Source organism: Scyliorhinus torazame, chromosome 9 (assembly GCF_047496885.1).
Source record: "Scyliorhinus torazame isolate Kashiwa2021f chromosome 9, sScyTor2.1, whole genome shotgun sequence".
NCBI lineage: Eukaryota > Metazoa > Chordata > Chondrichthyes > Carcharhiniformes > Scyliorhinidae > Scyliorhinus > Scyliorhinus torazame.
The window spans coordinates 164,209,323-164,216,654 of record NC_092715.1 but is presented as its reverse complement, the minus strand read 5'-3'; positions in this window follow the sequence as shown (position 1 = coordinate 164,216,654).

Here is a 7,332-nt window from a genome sequence, read left to right as displayed (position 1 = left end):
GCCCCTTAATTAGAAAAAAAGAATTGCCTACTCTAAATTTAAAAACAAGAGCAGTGCTAACCAATCCAGTGCCGCCCATACCCATGCCAACTTAACTGGTGTCTACCTTGCTGGTCTTACAGGCCCTAACGCTACATTTAGGTGGATCCCCAGGCGGTACATCAGGAGTGGAGGCGGCCTGATGCAGTTCCCGCCCTGTGACATGCGTACTCTTTGGCGGCCGATCTCTGGAGTGACCGGAGCTGGATGGGCCCTGCAGCTTGGGGGTTCCAGGTAGTGGTGTGACCAGGACTAGCACCTGGGGCTCCTCTTCCACCTGGCACTGCCAGTCCTGGAGGCCTGCTCCCATCTCGACCAGGGTCTCAATGCTCACCGCCATGGAGCACAGGGAGTGCGCCACCTCCTTCTGGGGCCACTTTGCTCTGGGACTGTGCCACATCACCCAGTCACTGTGCCACCTCCCCCTGTGACTGGCTCAGGTCGGCCAGCGCCCGGGCAATGCCGCCAACACCCCTAGACATGACCCGTTGTGACTGGTTCAAGCTCTGGAATGCTACTGCAATGTCCAGGTGGCTCTGGTACTTGGCTGCCTGTGACAGGGCAGCCTTGTCCTGTGCGTCAGCCACCGCCAGCACAGATTGCCCCAGGCCTTTGACGTCTTGACCCATGGCCGTTACCTTCTCCCCCAAGACCTCCACCGTGGACACATGTGTGGCACACGAGGTTGAACATAGAACATAGAACAATAAACATACAGTGCAGAAGGAGGCCATTCGGCCCATTGAGTCTGCACCGACCCACTTAAGCCCTCACTTCCACCTTATACCCGTAACCCAATGACCCCTCCTAACCTTTTTGATCACAAAGGGCAATTTACATGGCCAATCCACCTAACCTGTACGTCTTTGGACTGTGGGAGGAAACTGGAGCACCCGGATGAAACCCACGCAGACATGGGGAGAACGTGCAGACTCCTGTTATCGGTCAGGGTTTAGAGAATCCCAAAGTGTATCATGGAGTTCACCTGACTCACAACCTTTAATAGATTGTGGTATGGGGAGCACACGGCTCACTCTACAGGTGTGGTACAGCAGAAAACGGACCAGTGGTTTTTAAAACAAAACAATGTTTATTCTATGAACTCAAGTTAACCTTTCTAAAACAAACAATGAACATCTTAGCAACCAGTAAATCAATACACCCGCCAAAGAATACAACACTAAGTAATCTGTATGCTGTCCTTTTAACATCCAAAAGACTCCAAACAGGAGCACATCAGGGTTTACATTCAATACTGAAATCATTTATACTTCTTCTGAATTCACCAAATGATTAAGATAGTTTTTGGATGACAGACTTCAGATGCAGTTCCCTGAAACACAGACACACCCAAGCTCTTCTCAAACTGAAACTAAAAAAAGCAGAAGTAGAGCTCAGCTCCACCCACACTCTGACATCACTTCAGTAACATGAGCAGCTCCATTTCTTAAAGGTACATTTCTTAAACACCCATTTCTTAAAGGGTACTCTCATGTGACACCTCCCCCACAAGAAAAAAAAATAAACCATCAACTTCAAGATGGTTTCATTTTTCACCTTTTCACCATCCTTTAAGAAATGCTCACAGTAAATATACATTTTGTTTCAAAAAAACAACACATGCAAACAGGTACAATAATATAGTCCATTTTTTTCCGTTCCTCTTCCTCCAACTGAAATCCTTCTCGATTAACAGTCTCGTTGAACAGGAAGGTCTCTGCACGATCTGTCCATTGCTCTACGCCTCGGCATTTCTCTTTAAAGTCGGATAACTTAGTTCAATCTGATCACAGAGACCCTTGCAATTCTCCAACACAGGAGCATTGGTTATCACAGCCTTCAGGCAGTCAAATCCCTGTTGAAAGTCCGCTGTCCATTGAAATTTTCCATGTTCCTTAAGCAAGTCCATCAGTGGAGCAATCACACTACAAAACTTGCACAAATGTTCGATCAAATCCACTCGTGCCAAGAAATCGCATTATTCCGCTTTGTCTCGAAGGTATCGAAAACACCTCAAAGAAAGTGATTTGGGCTTTTCCAAATTCACTTTTGGCTAGGTTTATCACCAAACCCACCTCCAGACGTCGATCGAATAACTCCATCAGATGTTTCAAATGTTCTGTCCATGTCTGGCTGAAAATTACCAGTTCGTCGATGTATACCGCACCATTGGGTAATCCTGAAACAACTTTGTTAGTTAACCGTTGAAATGTGGCTGGGGCGTTTTTCATGCCAAATGGCATAACTTTGAATTGGTATATACCATCTGAAGTCACAAAATCTCCTTCGCCCTTTCGGATAAAGGTACCTGCCAGTAACCTTTAAGTAAATACAGTTTGGAAATAAAAGCTGATTGTCCCACTTTCTCAATGCAATCCTGCAAACGTGGGATAGGATAAGAGTCCATTCTTGTAACTGCATTAACCTTTCTATAGTCCACACACAACCATTGGGTACCGGCTGGTTTGCGCACCATCACTATGGGTGAGCTCCATTGGCTGCAACCCACTTCAATTATGCAATTTTTAAGCATACTCTCAATCTCTTTGTTAACCTGTGCCAATTTTAAAGGGATGTATGGATGTTGTTTGATTGGATCAGCATTTCCCACATCTACATCATGTATAGCCATTTTAGTACTTCCCAATTTATCTCCACAAATATGCCCATGTGATATCAGTAACTCTTTCAGGTCAGTTTGCTTTTCCTCTGGAAGGTAATTCAACAGTTTATCCCAATTTTTAAGAACATCCTCATTTTCCAATTTAATTTGAGGTAAGTCAAATTCACAATCATCTGGATTTGGTTCGTCACTTTGAGTTAGAATCATTAAACCCTCTTTCTCTCCTTCCCTTTCAAAGCACCTTTTAAGCATATTCACATGACACACTTGGTGATTCTTCCTTCTATCTGGTATTTTTACCACATAATTCACCTCACTTAATTTCCTTTCAACCTGATAAGGTCCACAAAACCTTGCTTTTAAAAGTTCACCTACCACTGGTAACAACACTAAAACTTTATCCACACTGGCAAAACTACGAACTTTGGATTTCTTGTCCGCTACCCGTTTTATCACATTTTGTGCAACCTTTTGTTTTTAAATTTAGAGTACCCAATTCATTTTTTCCCATTAAGGGGCAATTTAGCGTGGCCAATCCACCTGCCTTGCACATCTTTGGGTTGTGCTACCACTGTGCTACCCCCATTTTGTGCAATTTTTAAATATTGTCTCGCCAATTCACCTGCTCTATTTAATCGTTCCCTAAAATTTGACACATAATCCAACAATGTAATTTCCGATTTCTCGCTCACCAATTTTTTCTTAATCAATTTAAGTGGTCCTCTTACCTCATGACCAAAACTTAGTTCAGGCATTTGACTGCCTGAAAGCTGTGATAACCAATGCTCTTGTATTGGAGAATTGCAAGGGGCTCTGTGGCCAGATTGAACTAAATTATCTGATTCTAAAGAGAAATGCTGAGGAGTAGAGGAATGGATGGATCGTGCAGAGACTTTGTTCAAAGAGATTGTCAATCGAGAAAGATTTCGGTTGGAAGAAGAAGAACAAAGAAAAATGGACTATATTATTATACCTATTTGCATGTGTTGTTTTTTTTTAAACTAAAAGGTATATTTACTGTGTACATTTCTTAGTGGATGGTGCAAAAGTGAAAAATGAAACCATCTTGAAGTTGATGGTTTATTTTTTTGGGGGTGGAGGTGTCATATGAGAGTACCTTTGAGACATGGATGTTTAAACAATGTACCTTCAAGAAAACAGTGATGTCAGAGAGTGGGTGGGGCTGAACTCAGGTCAGCCATTTTTGCAGTTTAGTTTTGCAGTTTGAAAAGAGCTTGGGAGTGTCTGTGTTTGCAGTGAGCTGGATCTCTGACATGAAAGACTATCTCTGGATCATTTGGGTGATTTAAACTCATAATAGTAAAGCCTTTAACCTGATGTGATTCTGTTTAAAGGTGTTAAATCTCTTGGAAGTTTGAAGGAACATTCTAAGGAATTATTTACTGTTGCAGTATTTTCTGAGTTATCTTTGAAGTAAGGGGTATTAAGAGATCCAATGTTTATTTAAGATGTTAAGTTGAGTTCATGGAATAAACATTGTTTTGTGTTTAAAAACCCACGTGTCCATAATTGTAATCCCACATCTAGGGAACAAGCCGTGTGCTAGAAAAAGCAACAAATACATTAAAGGGAGAGGTTGGTTGAACTCCATGATACATTTTGGGGTTCTAAAAATGCCTCGCCCATAACAGTCACAAGTAGGCTTCAAATGAAGTTATTGTGAAAAGCCCCTAGACACCACACTCCGGCGCCTATTTGGGGAGGTTGGTGCGGGAATTGAACCGTGCTGCTGGTCTGCCTTGGTCTGCTTTAAAAGCCAGCTATTTAGCCCTGTGCTAAACCAGATAAGGTGGGAGAGAAAACAAAATCTTGTTTAGATACTGGAAGATGCTGCATAACAAAATAAATAATTCATGTGAGGAATAGTTGTTATATTCCATGTAATGGCATGTGTAGTATTCTTCTATTTGGTGGGGATTTACATGCAAGCTGATAATCTGCGACGGGATTCTCCGACACCCCGGCGGGTCGGATAATCGCCGGTGGGCAGCGTAAATCCCGCCCGACTGGGAGGGAGGGGCGGGGGGGAGTGAGGGGTGGGGGGAGGGAGGGGCTGGGGGAGGGGCTTGGGGGAGGGAGGGGCTGGGGAGGTAGGGGCTTGGGGGGGAGAGAGGGGCTGGGGGAAGGACGGGCTCGGGAAGAGGCTGGGGGAGGGAGGGAGGGTCTGGGGGGGAGGGGCTGGGGTGGAGGGAGGGAATGACGGGCTGGGGGGGAGGGGGGGACTGGAGGGAGGGGCTGGAGTGGAGGGGCTGGGGGAGGGGAGGGGCGGTTGGAGAGTGTGCGTGATGGAGAGGTTGCGTGATGGAGAGGGTGCATGATGGACAGGATGCGTGATGGAGAGGGTGCGTGCCGGGGAGGAGAGGGTAGGGGTGGGGGGGTTGGGGAGGGTGTGTGCCGGGGAGGTGGGGGGGGTTGCTTGCCGGGGAGGAGAGGGGGAGGTTGGGGAGGGTGCGTGCCGGGGACGAGGGGATGAGGGGGGGGGAGGGCGGTTGGGGAGGATGCGTGCTGTGGAGGGCCGGGGAGGGCGAATGTTGGACAGGGTGCATGCCGGGGAGGAGAGGGGGGGTGAGGGGGGTATTGAGGAGGGTGCGTGTCGGGGAGGGGGGGGGGGGGATGTCCGCCTGGCCATGTGCCAGCTGGCAACATTCAGCCCATGGCACCTGGCTGCGGGGGGGGGGGGGGGGGGGGGGATGGGCAATGGTGACATTTCGTCTATCCCCCCACCCCCTGCAGGCCGTTATGTTTGGTCATCACCCAGCGATATTGGCCGCCGTGGAGGGAGCCGCACTTCTACATGTTGTCCTCGGGGGGCTGGAGCAGGAGCGTGCCAGGGAGGCGGCAGAGGCTGCCGCAGAGGAGCGTGCCGCAGGGAGGCAGGTGGCAGACGCCCAGGCTGGAGGGCCGCCCGCACGACAAGACGAGGAGGAGGGAGGAGTAAGTGGTGGTGGCGCCATGGCGACAAAGAACCCCGATGAGGCCCCATGTGTACCGGCCCCGCTAGTCGTACCAGGACCTCGTGGACCGGGCATGCAGGAGGAGACTCCGGATGAGCCAGGAAACCGTGGCACACATCTACCACCTGCGTGGCACTGGGGGAGGACACCCTCTCCCCGTGACCGTCAAGGTTATGGTGGCCCTGAACTTCTGTGCCATGGGGTCATTCCAGGCGCCGAGTGGGGACCTGTTCGGCATCTCGCAGGCATCGGTGCATCCGTGCAGTGACAGACACCCTATATGCCATTGCCATATGGCATTGCGGACCGCTACATCCAGTTCCCCGTGCACCAGGCCAGCCAGGATACCCGGGCAGCGGGCTTCGCTGCCATGGCCAGCTTGCCCATGGTCCAGGGGGCGATCGATGGGATGCAAGTCGCCGTGCGGCCACCTGCGGATAACAGGGCCATGTTCACGAATTGGAAGGGGACCTATTCCATGAACGTGCAGGTGGTCTGCAACCGCCGCATGAGGATCCTGCACGTCTGCGCCCGGTACCCGGGCAGTGTACATGACTCCCCAGATGAGGAGGATGGGAGCAATGGTCAGGACAGACGGGCTGGACATGGACAGGAGGCTGCCCACCGTTACCGGCTGGGCCAGCGGGCACGGGACAGGCTGATAGCCGCCCGGTTCACGGACTAGGGGAGCGTGGAAATCGCCGAGTATGGGCACAGACTGCACACCACCGCACCAGCCTACCATCCTCACCCCACCCACCCAACACCAACCACCCTCACCCCGCCCACCCAACACCAACCACCCTCACCCCGCCCACCCAACACCAACCACTCACACAACACCCGCATGCCCACCACCCCTCCATTGCACATCCACCCTCACAATGGGCCGGCCTCACATGGTCGCCGGTGGAAGCGTGTCTATTGCAGGCCATGGAAGATGATGACAACCCGCCCTGCGATGAGCTCTGGTCTCTACGTCGTTGGACAATATCTGACCCATGGCCACAGTACCACCCTCCACCCGGACCGTCCCTGCATGCGGCCGTGACACTGCAGCGCACGGTCCCGTCGTCTGCCTGGGGGGATGGCGAGGCGACTCGGGGGGAGAGGGGGCCACACTTGCCTGAGGCCGATGTTCTATCATCCCTCACACACCCACTGGCGCTCACCTCACACCACACCCCTTCACGCATCGGACAGAGCACAAAGGCAGCTTCTGTAGGTGTGAAAGTGATTTTAATAACAGTTCATACACGTGCCCTAGCCCCAGAACTAATCTGTGCCCTGCACCCATGCCAACTTACTCAGTGTCTAATTGGGGACCTGTTCGGCATCTCGCAGGCATCGGTGCATCCGTGCAGTGACAGACGCCCTATATGCCATTGCCATATGGCATTGCGGACCGCTACATCCAGTTCCCCGTGCACCAGGCCAGCCAGGATACCCGGGGGCCTGTTGCTGTGGCTGCCCCCCTCGTCGCTGGGTGTGGCCTGCCTTACGGGCCCTATGACTACGTCTAGGTGGTTCCCCAGACGGTGCAGCAGAACTGGAGGTGGACTCCTGTGATACCTGCCCTGTGACTAGGGACCCCTTTGGCGGCCATTTCCTGGGGCGGCCTAGCCTAGATGGGCCAGGCTGCCGCTCAGGCGACTGGGATGGCGAGCTGCCAGCCTGTCCTGCCCATTGCCCACC